Source organism: Pteropus alecto, unplaced genomic scaffold (genome assembly GCF_000325575.1).
Source record: "Pteropus alecto unplaced genomic scaffold, ASM32557v1 scaffold131, whole genome shotgun sequence".
Taxonomy (NCBI): Eukaryota; Metazoa; Chordata; class Mammalia; order Chiroptera; family Pteropodidae; genus Pteropus; species Pteropus alecto.
In genome coordinates this window covers 7,795,015-7,808,372 of record NW_006434709.1, presented here as the reverse complement: position 1 = coordinate 7,808,372, position 13,358 = coordinate 7,795,015, and the positions used below count along the sequence as shown (strand labels likewise).

At 33.5% G+C, this 13,358-nt stretch overlaps 1 protein-coding gene and 2 pseudogenes across 10 annotated transcripts in view; 2 read left to right on the top strand and 1 right to left on the bottom strand.

The window, feature by feature from the left end:
* Nucleotides 1-13,358, top strand: part of EHBP1 (EH domain binding protein 1) — a 308,554-nt gene that overhangs the window by 21,519 nt on the left and 273,677 nt on the right. The window lies entirely within an intron of this gene.
* Nucleotides 8,468-8,585, bottom strand: LOC112477989 (annotated as a pseudogene).
* On the top strand, nucleotides 9,283-9,413 carry LOC112478088 (annotated as a pseudogene).

Here is a 13,358-nt window from a genome sequence, read left to right as displayed (position 1 = left end):
TTTTAAGATGAAGAGTTAGGTTGTTTATTTGGGCTCATTCTTGCTTTTGGAGATAGGCCTATAATGATATGAACTTTCCTCTTATGACCGCTTTTGCTGTGTCCCAAAAGTTTTGATATGTTGTACTTATCATATCATTTGTTTCTATGTATCTCTTGATCTCTTGTTTTTATTTCTTCTCTGACCCAGTTATTCTTCAGTAGCATGTTTAATCTCCATGTATTTATGATTCTTCCTGGCTATTTCTTTTTGCAGTTGATCTCTAGTTTCAAAGCATTATAATCAGAGAATATAGTTGATATGATTTCAACCCTCTTATATTTGTTGAGGCTATCTCTGTGTCCCAGTATATGGTCGACTCAAGAATGTTCCATGTGCACTAGAGAGGAATGTAAAAGCAGCTGTTTTGGGATGGAAGGCTCTGTATATGTCAATTATGGCCAGTTGGTCTAATGTGTCATTTAAGGATGTTATTTCTTTATTGATTTTCTGTTTGGATGATCTGTCCATATCTGACAGGTATTTTGGTCCCCTACTACGATAGTGTTTTGGTCTGTTTCTCCCTTTAGTTCTGTTAGTAATTGCTTTAAATATTTCGGGGCTCCGTGATTGGGAGCATAGATATTAATAAGTATTATGTCTTCTTGGTTCATGATTCCCTTTATCATTATGAAGTGTCCCTCAGTATCTTTCTTTACCTTTTTGATGTCAAAGTCTATTTCGTCTGATATTAGTACTGTTACTCACGCTTTTCTCTGAATGCCATTTGCTTGAAATATCATTTTCCACCCTTTCAGTTTGAGTCTATATTCGTCTTTGGAGCTGAGATCTGTCTCCTGGAGGCAGCCTATGGTCGGGTTTTGTGTTTTGATCCATTCTGCAACTCCGTGCCTTTATATTGGTGAGTTCAGTCTATTAACATTTAGAATGACTATTGAAATATGAGGTCTTCTTATAGCCATTTTATCTTTTGCTTTCTGGTAGCTGGGTGTTTCCATTGCTTCTTTGTCTTTGTGTTTCTGTTTTCTTTATTTTGGTTGACTTTTGTGGGTTTTGCCTCTGATTCATCTTGTTTTATGTTACATACTTCAGTTCTGAATCTTTGGTGTGTGGTTACTATTATGAATATGTAAAGGATAGTTATGTATATCGTTGTTCATTTTCTTCCGCGTGTGCCTTATCTCCATTCCTTTTTGTGAATCTGGATCTTTGAATCTTCCTTATTTCAGTCATTGTTATCTCAATTTGTCCCTATGTATGCTGAACGTTCATTACTACCTTGTTATAACAATTCTCTTCTTATTATTTAAGCTTATAATGTCCTGGTCTTAGTAACGGTTGCATGCCTCTGCTTCTATTTGCCTGATCGTCACTTTAATTATGTATTTTTTATTTTGTCATTTTGTTTTAGGTAAGCTGACTCCTTTCAGTATTTCCTATAGTGCAGGCCTTGTAGTGGAGAATGCCCTCAGTTTTTGTATATCTGGAAAGGTCTTAATTTCTCCTTCATATCTAAAGAAGAGCTTAGCTGGATACATTATTCTAGGCTGGTAGTTCCTTTTACTTAATAGTTTAAATATTTGATTCCATTTCTTTCTGGCTTGTAAGGTTTGCGCTGAAAAGACCGAGGATAATCTAATGAGTTTTCCTTTATAGGTTACCATTTTCTTCTCACTGGCAGCCCTGAGAATTCTGTCTTTGTTGTTGATTTTTGATAATTTTAATAGAATGTGTCTTGTCGAAGGCCTTTTGGGTTGAGATAATTGGGTATTCTGTTGATTTCTTGAATTCCAAGCTCCAGCTCATTCCTTAGATTTGGAAAATTCTTGTCCACTATTTGTCTGAAAATGCTTTCTAGTCCCTGCTCCTTTTCCTCGCTTTCGATAATGCCTATTATTCTTATGTTTCCTATCCTGATGGTATCAGCTAGTTCTTGAATAAATTCTTGTCCACTATTTGTCTGAAAATGCTTTCTAGTCCCTGCTCCTTTTCCTCGCTTTTCATAATGCCCATTATTCTTATGTTTCCTATCCTGATGGTATCAGCTAGTTCTTGCATTTCTTTTTCATTATTTTTCATTCTTTGATTTCTCTGTCCTTCTGATTTATTTCTAGATTTCTGTCTTCAATATCATTGATCCTTTCCTCCATTTAGTCGACTCTATTTCCCAAGCTTACTATTTCATTTTTCATCTTTTGTGTTTTTTACCTCCAGAATATCTATTCTGTTCTTTTTGAGGATTTCAATTTCCTTGATCTGCTCATCTAGGTGTTTTTTCAATTTCTGAAATTGTTGATATGACTCGTTTTGGAATTCACTGGGTTTTTTCAGAAGTATCATCCTGAATTCTCTGTCATTTAAATTGCATATTTCTATGTCTGTAAGCTTATTTTCTGCAGATTTTTCTCTTTCTTTCTGAGATGCCTTGCCATCTTGGTTGTTCATGGTGTTTAATCAATTTCTCCACCTGGGCATTAATGGAAATGTATTCTGCTTTTTTTCCAGAGAGATGATTTATTATATAAAGGTCTCTCTTTAGCCTCCTGCAAAGATGACACTTTTCTTTTGATTTCCAGTAGGTGGCGTCTAAGCCTCTTGGACCCTTGCTTTATATAAAGACTTAAAAATTACTTTTTATTTTCTGAAAGATATTTAATCATGCTTGCTACTCTTAGTTTCAGTCCCTGTCAGTGTTAGCAACAGTTTTGGTAGAGTTTGCTCAGATTCTCCTGGGGCTCAGTGGTGTTCAGTCTTGGAGGAGGGTATGGGAGGAGGGGCCCTCTGGGTTGGGGGTTGGGGGCTGCTGCTCAGCCTGGGTTTTGCAACTGCAGCCAGTAAAAATCGACGGTTATTTTTTCTGCATTCCAGCTTCTCTGCCTCCTGCCCTGATGCCTGGGCCCTGTGGCTGGCCGTCCACAGGGAGCTCACAGACAGGGCTGTTCAGAGAATTCGCCACTCCTTCTCTCCTCCCCCTGCTACAGGTAGCTCTGGCAGCGAGAGGCAGTTTCTTTATTTCTCCCAGTCCACCACCCGACACTCGGGATTCTGACCTGTGGTAGTTCTTATGCACAGATCCCATGCTCAGACATGCTGGTGTGCAGTTTGAGTGTTTTTTGTTGAGTTTTAGATGTTCAGCTTATTGTTGTTTCAAGGGGAGAGCTCTTTGGACATCTCTCACCCTGCCATGTTTTCAAAGATCTTGACACATTATGCTTTAAAAAGAAGCTATCTGAGTCATTTTGAGTCTCTTTTTCTTGCTGAAGAAGGGTAGAGATGGTGAATCCAAGGTAGCAGCACTCTTGATTTTTAACTTAGTTACATATAAGGCCATAATTTATATAACCTTACTAAGTATCCAGTGGTCCTCTTAGGGTTTATCAGCATCCTGGGATGTGTCACAGAGCATCTTCCAGTATAATCAGCGGCGCAACAGGTGCAGAGAGAAGGAGGGAGTTAGGTGCCCCTTCACTGTATTTAATTGAGCATTTTATATGATTCCATTTTTTGTCTTCTCTTAGCATATCAGTTTTACTTCTTTAAAAATAATTATTTTTAGTGGTTGCCCTTGAAGTTACAATATATTTTACAGCTAATCCAAGTCCTCCTTCAAATAACATATTCTTTCATGGACAGTGCAAGTACCTTATAACAGAGTATTCCCAATTCCTCCCTCCTGTCCTTATAACACTGCTATCATTCATTTCACTTATGTATAAGCTCTAACCATTAAATATGTTGTCGCTGTTATTTTTTTGAACAAAATTTATCTGTTAGATCAATTAAGAATAAGAAAAATAAGAAATTTTATTTCGCCTTTATTTCTTTAATGCCTTCTTTGTGTAGATCTGAGTTTCTGAAACTATATAATTTTCCATCTTTCTGAATTTTTTTTTTTTTTTTTTTATGTTTCCTGCAAAATGGTCTACTGGTGACAAATTGCTTCAACTTTTATTTGTTTCAGAAATTCTTCATATCTCCTTCACTTTTGAAGGATAACTTAACTGGATACTGAAATCTAGGTTGGGACTTCCCTACCTCCAACACTTCAAATATTTTACTCAATACTTTTCTTGCTTGCATGATTTCTGAAGAAGTTCAATGTAATTGTTATCCTTGTTCCTCTGTAGAAAAGTGTTTTTTCTTTGGTTTTCTTTAAGATTTTTTGCTTTGTTTTTGATTTTCTGCAGTGTGAATATAATATGCATGGTTGTAAATTTTTAAATATTTGTTTTGCGTGATGTTCTCTGAGCTTCTGGAATCGGGCTTGATGTCTATCATTAATTTGGGGAAATTCTCGGTCATTGTTTCAAATATTTCTTTTGGTTCTTTCTTTTCCTTCTGGTACTCCCATTACGTGTCTGTTACACCTTTTGTAATTGTCCCACAGTTCTTGGATATTCTGTCCTTTTTCATTCTTTTTTCTATTTCCATTTCAGTTTTGGAGGTTTCTACTGACATTTCTTCAAGTTCACTGATTCTTTCCTCAGCTATGTCCAGTCTGTTGATGAGCTCATCAAAGGCTTTTTTTCATTTCTGTTACAGTATTTTTTTTATTTCCAGTATTCCTTTTTGATTCTTGCCCCAAATTTCCGTCTCTCTGCTTATATGACTCATCTGTTTTTTCATGTTGTCCACTTTTTCCATTAGAGACCTTAGCATAGTCATCATAGTTGTTTGAAATTTCTGGTCTCATAAATCCAATATCTCCGCCATCTGTGAGCCTGGTTGTATTGCTTGCTCTGTCTCTTCAAACTGTGCCTTTGTGTTTTAGTATGCTTTTAATTTTTGTTTAAAGCTAGATGTGATGTACTGAGTAATTGGAACTGAGGTAAATAGGCCTTCGGTTTAAGGTTTTATGTTTATCTGGATAGGAGTAGATTGTGTTTACTATTTGCTCTAGCTATATGTGTCAGAGGCTGAAATTTCATCTGTGCACCTTTTTTTTTTTTGGTCTCCTTTGTTGTCTTGGGATTACCTTAGAGACTTTTTAAATATTTAAACATATATTATAGAAACACAGAATTATGATTACCTTAATGATAATGTCTATGTATCAAGTACTTATTCTGAGCTAGATTAGATACAGTGATGTATGTTTTATATGCAATCTGACATTTATTCTTTATAATGACCTCATTATGGAAGGCACTGTTATAGTCCCCATTTTACAGAGAAAGAAACATAGGTATAGAAAGCTGAAATACTTTATCAACATACACACAGGTTCTTAATAGGGTTTAGAACTAAGGTTTAAATCCATAAACCTCAGACTCATAAAACAGCCTGACTCCAGAGACTGCTTTTCAGCCAATATGTGTGGAATGAGCTTGCTGAAGTTTTATGAGTTCTTTAGTTAATTGGTTTTGTTTTAATTTTACTTGGAAATATTTGATAATATTAAAGTCATAGTGTTTGGCTTAATAGCTTGTTGTTTTTAATGATTAATAATATGTCTGGTACTTCAAGTAGAACAATAGGAGCAACATCTTTAAACAATAAACACAGTTTACTCCTATCTAGATAAACATAAAACCTTACACTAAAGGCCTATTTGCCTCAAGTCTAAGAGAAAATGGTATATAATTTATTTTACAAAATGATAATTTAAAAAATTCATCATAATAAATGATATAATTCTACTAAATTAGAATTGGTTATATAAAAATGGATCTCAACAGAAACTATGTATTTCTGTGAATCAGAGAATCTGCCATTCCATTAATTTAGAATTATTTTAAAAAATAATTTTTCTTATTTCAAGTTTATTGAGTTTTCTTGTAATACATATGAACAGGAAAGAACAATTAGAATCATAAAAATATATGCATAAATGTTTAAGGAAATCTTAATTGAACCCCCTTTTAAAACAGCATCTTTATTTTTCTTAAACTTATAATTTCTTAGTGTGTACAAAAATATTTCTAGTTTTTATTTTTTTAATTTTTGCCTTCTTTCCTCTTTTCTTCCAATGCAGTTGAATATTTTTTAAATGTTTATTGGTTGTTTTAGATACTTGTTTTTCTTGGCTAGACTTTAGTTGTTAAATATTTTAATGTCAATTACTGTTTTGTTAAAGTGATTTTTATGTAGTATTGTTTGAGATACTTTAACTTGCACGAAAAATTTTTATTTTGAAGATAAATCTGTGTTGATGAATGACGCAATGCTACAACTGAGACTCATTTTTTTTCTTTAAAAATGTTTATTTCACTTTCATAAGAAGTGCTTATATGTGTCTTTTGTAGTTGGATAGTTCACTGTTATAAAAATATGCCCAATTTCTTCAAATCTCTAAATATTGCTCTTCATCTCTGCCCAGTGTTAGCCATTTCTAATCTTCCTTCAAGTATTAGCTGAATTCTTACTTCCTTTGTAAAGCCTTCCTTAATTCCCGTTGTTATTGATCTCCTTTCCTTCCTCTAATATCTATAACCCTGATAGTCAAACATACTAACTATATGCCAGACATATTTCCAGGTGTTATGCTTGAATATTTCATTTAGTGCTCACAGTAATTCATGGTACTGCTATTATCTCCAAATAACAGACAAGGGCAACTGGGCTTTGAGAGGCTGAGACTTGCCCAAGGTCACACAATTTTGGAGCCAGGATTTAAATTAGATCTATTTGATTGTAGAGTTCATACTCAACCACTTTGCTACTGTTTAAATAAACATTTAACTTCTTTTGTTTTTCTTTTATACTTGCTCTTGTAACTTAATCATGGTTCCTACTAGATTGTAAACTCATTGAGGGTAGGATCTGATTTCTAATATGAGCCAAATGCAAGGTTGATAGTTTTTGAGGAGTACCAAAAGGTTTTATAGGAAGTTCACTGATGATTACATACATCTTTAAATACTTTTAATGGTTTTCAGTATGTACAAAATGTTTTATGGTAATTATCTCTAAATTAAGACCACCCAAATACATATTTTAAATTATGCTTCCTCCACTTTTGTTTCTTAAAAGAAACTCATTTATAATAAAAGTCATAAAATACAGAAAAAATATAAGGAGAAAATAGTACCTATAATCTCATCACCCAGAGATAACTATTTTTTATGCTTTGGATGTGCTTTCTTCCAGTCTCTTTTACAAGCATAATTTTTTCATTTATTTTACCAAATTATGATGCTTTGGTTATACAATGCTGAATCTGAATTCCTCAGATTTATTATAAATTGTGAATGTCATTGTTAATAACTGCCTATTAAGTGGACGTGCCATAATGAACTGTTTTCCTATGGTGGATGTCTTATAGGTTGTTCAGTAAAAATTAAATGTCAGGAATGCTTTAGTGAGCATATTTTGTATAAAAGCTTTTTATGTTCCAGATTATTTCCTTAGTTTATTTTTCCAAAAGTTGGATTACTAAGTCTATTTTTTTGTCTTGTGATATATTGTGTCAGATTGCTCTATAAAAATTATGTTAGTAATGTACCTTATAGTTAGCAATGGCATTCTCAGACTCACCATACTTTTACAAATAATATAATTTTTAAGTTGCTAATTTGATGTTAAAAAAATTGTTTCATTTTGTTTTAATTTCATTTTTGTTTGTAAATTTAATATTTTTATTCTTTAACAAGTTGCCTTTCCTTTTTTGTAACTGTGCATTTTTACCTATTTATTGACTGGAGTCTTTGTCTTTTACTATTGATATGTGTGCTTTTTTTTTGTTTTCAGATTTAAAAGGCTTTTATTATACATATAATTCCTTCTAATTGTTTTTTTTTTTTTTTGGTGGAGGTTTTTCTGTTGTTGTTGGAATAATTTTAGGTTTATAGAAAAGTTGCAAAGATAGTACAAAGCTTTTTATATATTCCTAACTCAGCTTCAGTTTCCCCAATGTACTCATCTTACATTTCTGCAGTACATTTGTCAAAACTAAGAAACAAACATTGGTATATTACTTATTAACTAAACTTTAGAGTTTATTCAGATTTCACTAGTTTTTCTATTAATGCCCCTTTGCTGTTCCAGGGTTCAATTCAGGATACCATTTAGTTTTCTGTGAGAGTGTCTCAATCTTTTCTCGTGTATGTGTATTTTCTTTTGATTATGTATGAATTTTAAATTATTCTGGTAAAAAGGAAAAGTGGAAACTGAATGCTTTATAATAGGAAGGGAATTGATCTATGTAAAATAGAGCCAGGCAACTTCAATAGCATCTTTACTAAAGTAAATAAGGTAGTAACTACTGGTTCTATGTTAGATATCCTATAATATCAGGATCCTCAATTTAAAATTGTAACTCAGATCTTAATTTGTCAAATTGTTTATATTGTGGAGAAAGTTATTATATGCCTATTGTGGACAAGATCCTAACTTTCTGATTTCACACAGAAACATTTTATTTTATTTTATTTTATTATTTTTTTTTTTTAGGTGAGGCAACCCTTGGTTGACCTCACAGACTGCAAGGACCTTGTCAGCTTACAATCCCTTGTTTTTTATTTTTTTGCACCTACAGCACCTGGTCTTCCTAGGTGGTCTCCCATCCAAGTACTAACAGGCCCGACCCTGCTTAGCTTCCAAGATCAGACAGGTTCGGGCTTGTTCAGGGTGGCATGGCCATAGACAGAAATGTTGCATTTTAGAATGGCTCCTGCATGAAATTTGGGAACGATGTCTCTGAAGCACTCCTAAAAAAATATCTCTTTGGCAAGTCATTAATTATTCAAATATGTAAAATATTTGTTGAGACATTAACTTCCCATGTATATCAAGTATATTGGAGATGACAAATTTGCTTGAAAGAAACTGGATTATGATAAATTTGTGACAAATTGTATTGGGTCTCAGACTGTACATAGACTCCATTCCACGTAAAACAATTCAGTGTTATAATTTGAGTGCCTTTTCTTTCCTATAGCAACAAAGTAAAGGAGTTTTTACCATAATTGAAATGTCTATCATGAAAAAAGAAAACAAACAATTTTTTTGGAAAGAGGGCTGAAAGGAGAAAAAGAGAGAAGAATGTGAGCCAGCAACTGTTTTTGTTGGAGGGAAATTTTAACACATTTAGGACAATGAGATTTGAATTCTAATATTTGATGCTTTTGCGTGCATTATGTTTTTTCTCCCTTTGTAAAACTTTTAGACAATGATTTTACTAATCAAGCCTGTACCTAGCATGTAGAGTAGGCACTTAATAAGTGTTTCACACACTATTTGGGATAGACTGTATTTTAACATTGAATTATTCAATTTTTTAGTGTTTACTAAAAGAAATAATTAAGGTGTTAGTTAATTTGTAGAATGAGAAGGAGAAAAATTGTCTACAGCCATGCCACCCTGAACAAGCCCGATCCTGTCTGATCATGGAAGCTAAGCAGGGTTGGGCCTGGTTAGTACTTGGAGGGAGACTACCTAGGAGGACCACCTAGGAAGACCAGGTGCTGTAGTAGGTACAAAAAAATAAATAAATAAACAAGCAAATAAATAAATAAATAACAAATAAATAAATAAAAGAAAAATTCTTCTGCTACAAGTTTTCCCAATTGCGCGTAATGCTCTTAATTATATTTAAATGAATGGATAAATTAGGTCACATGTGATTGATATATTAAGCAGATTGTTACATATGATTGTTATTTTAATAGTTGAATTTTATATAATTAAGTTGTTTTCTTAGAAATGTCAATGGAAATTTTCAACTTTGAAATTTGCCTCTTGTTATTAGGATGGTCTGTAATCAAGTTATGTATTAAACATTTTAATCAAAATTTTAGCCATTTTGATGACTAATGCTATTGGGTATCTTTTCATGTGCTTATTGGCCATTCGTATATCTTGTTTTGAACTGTTTATTCAAATTTTTCACCTAAGTTAAAAAATTGGGTTGTTTACCATCTTATTATTAATTTGTTAAGAATTCTTTACATATTCTATATACCAACATTTTGGCAGATAGAAGCATTACTAATATTTTCTCCAATTCTGTATCTTTCCTTTTCATGTTTACAATATGTTTAAGAACATTTAATTTGGATGAAATCCAAGTTATCAATATTTTCTCTTATATGTTTTGTGTCCTAGCTAAGAAATCTTTGCATATTGCAAGAGATTTCAGGAAGATTTTCTCCAATGGCTTTTTCTTTTCGACAGAACGTTTACATTTTATTTCTCTTTGATAAGGTAACATCATTTCTCAGGGAAATGGTACAACTTTGCACATAATTTTACAATCCAAGAAGCTACATCTGTCTCTGCTTGTGCTTTGGGTTCATTTTGCAGTAGATGAACCACTGCCTGCTCCTCTTCACCGCGTCATAGTCCCTGCAGCGCTTCTTGATGACGCCCTTGGTCTTGAACCCCAGAGCAGGCTGCAGGCAGGGCAAGAGGCAGTAGGAGAGAAGTGAGACCACAGCTGTACTAGACTTTGCATCCACTTGAACTGCAGCACCAAGGGGACCCAATAGGAGTGTGGATAGTGCACGCATGGTGGAGGATTGCTGTACAATGACTCAGATGTACTAGAGGATTCATGACAAAAACCATCATTTTCCTGATCAGAACAGCTGCCATGTTGTGGCTGAATTCAGGATGAACCTGCCTTGGCTTCTCTAGAAGTTCTTTTGTAGAAGTTTTATAGATTTAGCATTTACATTTAGGTCAATGATTCATTTCAAGTTAATATTTGTGTATAATGTCAGATAGAGGTTGAGGTTTGTTTTTTCCCATATAGCTATCCAATTGCTTCAGCATGGGTATCCATTCTTAATGTGTGTGATCAGAGATAGTAAAATAGAAATCATAGTATACTTTTATTGCTAGCAGCAAAATTGATTTTTATTGAACACAATGAATGTGGTATTTGCTTATAGAAACAAGCAGATTTTGAGATATTGAATGTTAGCACACAGAATTAAGATAGTCTATTCAAAATACAAACTAGATATGCATTGAAAAGATAATTAGATTCCAGGCACAATACTACTGCAGTTTCAAGCTGGTATCAGACTAAGGGCTATAAAAAGTTATAGCTTTAAAATGTAATTTGATAAGCAGATTACTTAATAAAAGAATATGAAAGGTACAGTTAAAAATAAAAAGAAATCTCAACTAGGCTTTTTTTTTATCAGAACCTGCAAAGGAAGGAAGAGAAAAATCTACATTTCCACTGGTAATTTTTTAAAAAAGAACAGGATCAGGAGAGATCTAGAATAGAAACCTAGAGATGGGCAAGGGTAATTTTTTGTTGTTGTTATTTGCTTGTTTCTCTTCAAGCTGTAGACTGAGTAAGCAAGTTAACATTGAGCCTTAGGAAGATTCAAAAACAGATGACATAAACCGTGGTTTATTTATAAGCAGTTAATAATGGAAGAGACCAGAATGGTATCACTAAGAAAAAGTCATGTTAGACAAAACCGAGTTCATTTTTTTTGACAGATCTGCTCTTTTGAGAGATGAAGCAAATGTAATAAACATACCACATTTATAGCTCAGTAAAGGGTTTGCTAAGTTCCGTGGTGTTATTATCAAGATGGAAAAAAATATGTTCTGGAAATTGGATAATTTGTTATTTTAAGTCCAAAAGAACATTTCTGCATTCTTACCATAAGACTTGGTGCTTGTCCCTATTTTGTTTATTTTTTTCAATTACTTGTGTGCAATATAGAAGCCATGTTTCAAATTATAGCGGATATGGGAATCAAGAATCAGGCTCTCAAAAATCTCAATTGGCTAGAATCATGGGCCATGTTTAACAAGATTACATTGAATGGGATAAATATAAAGCCATGCACTAGTGTCTAAAAGATTCCTGCCATGTAAGTGTTTAGTGGAAGAGATTTGACTTAAGAGTTAAGTAAAAGATCTTAGTTGGTAAGCCTACTATGAGTCTGATGTGATGTGGTCGTTAATAAAACAAAAGCAAAACAACTGTGTTCTTAAACTGTATTAATGGAGGTCTCTAAGAAAGAAAGTTAAGGACCCTTCTCTAGTCAGACCGCATTTGGAGTATTAGCTTCAGTTCTGGGCATCCTAGTTTAAGATGGTTATAAGCAAGTTGGACTGTATTCAGACAAGATAAGGTTTAAGGAGTTGATATTTAGCTTACAAAAGAGAAAATACTCCAGGGTATATAGAGTGGGCTGTTTATATTATCTGAAAGGCTATTCTTGGAAATGGAAGTAGGTGTATTCAGCCTGGCACCAAGAAGCAGAATTAGGATCAATGGATAGAACTTTTAGAGAGATAGGTTTTTCTCAGCATAGGGGAGAGCAATCAGGGTTGTCTGAAGGTAGACTGGGTGGTCTGGGAGGAGCTAATGGATTCCCTAGGATCTAGATAGGATCTGGGTAACTGCTTGGCAGGCATAATACAGAGTGCATTTGTGTATCTAGATTAAGTAGGTGTTTAGACTATCAAGAAAATCTTTAAATTTTTTTCCAAATCTGAGATTTTAGAGTTTAATAAAATGACAGAGGCAGCCTGGAACATGCCCTTATTCCTTAAGTAAGGAAGGCTTGCAAAATGAAAGAACATTTCAGTCAGGAGCCCTGGTTTCTAGTCTCACCCTGTTGCTGTCCAGCTGAATACATCTGTAAAATTAAAAGATCATACAAGATCTCCAAGCTAAATTGCACCTCTCAAAAATTCTATTGTTGTGACTTTTACAACCCAGTGCTTTAGGAGCTTTAGGAAGTGGAAGGAGGATTGGTGGTAGGTTTGGTAAGGCTCCAAATTCAGAGACATTTGTAAGGTAAGAAGTGAAGCATGACTTACTGTGAGCAAGCTAGGAGAAATCAGGGTAGGGATTGCACAAGAGTATATGAGAAGGACAGAGACAAGAAAACTAGTCCTCACCAACTCCATTGCTGATCTTTTCAAAGATTTTGACATAGAAGATATTACATTGTTCTGTTCCCTCTTTGGAAGAAAATGATAGGTTATTTTCCTTTAATTTATTCTAATTCAGAAACTACTGATTTCTTGGAATCTCTGGACTTTCAAAGCTTTTAGTTAAATTCAAATTTTAAAAACATATTTTTATTTATAACTACAATTTTGGTATAAAGAATTTAAAATAAGAGTTAAAAGACTTTAAGACATCTACACATTTTAAAAGGTAAAATTTTAAATACTGCTTTTGATTTGAGAAGGTATGGGGCAGTAGCTGGTATCAGTTACATTGATTGTGACTTATCGGGAACACTTGCATATTTTATTTTCTAGGGATAATACATTAATGCTTTTAATATTGATTTTTTCCCATAAATTAAAGTCATATTGGCTTTATGTTATTAATCACTTTAGTTTCTATGTAGTTATAAATCTCAGAAAATTGAGGCTCATGATCCAGTGAAAGTTGATTGGTAGAAAGGTCAGAATGAGGTAGAAGTTTGACT